The sequence below is a fragment of the Penaeus monodon genome, chromosome 25 (assembly GCF_015228065.2).
Source record: "Penaeus monodon isolate SGIC_2016 chromosome 25, NSTDA_Pmon_1, whole genome shotgun sequence".
Lineage (NCBI taxonomy): Eukaryota > Metazoa > Arthropoda > Malacostraca > Decapoda > Penaeidae > Penaeus > Penaeus monodon.
This window is the reverse complement of record NC_051410.1, coordinates 40,571,159-40,571,443: the sequence shown is the minus strand read 5'-3', so window position 1 is coordinate 40,571,443 and position 285 is coordinate 40,571,159. Positions and strand designations below refer to the sequence as shown.

Below are 285 nucleotides of genomic sequence, written 5' to 3'. Positions count from 1 at the left end.
TTTAAATAGTCGAGACTGGTCTAATACATCTCATTCATATCTTTTTCTGAAATTGAAATACTTAATTTTTGTTTTTAAATCATTTTTTATTTCTGAATTTTTTTTTCTTAAGATAAATGCAAACTGATAATTTGGAATGGCTATTTAATTAGACAAATTATAAATACCTGCATTTTCTATCATATCTATGTGTTTCACTTCTTATCATGTTCTAATAACGTTTCAGACTTTCATTGTCTCTCTTGCACGTACTTGTAATGATGAATCTTATAGCCCTTGATACAG

General features: G+C 26.3%; 1 protein-coding gene across 2 annotated transcripts in view; it reads left to right on the top strand.

Moving 5' to 3' along the window:
* LOC119589277 (myosin heavy chain, striated muscle-like) overlaps positions 1-285 on the top strand; it is a gene marked incomplete in the record, with an annotated part of 11,977 nt that overhangs the window by 3,849 nt on the left and 7,843 nt on the right.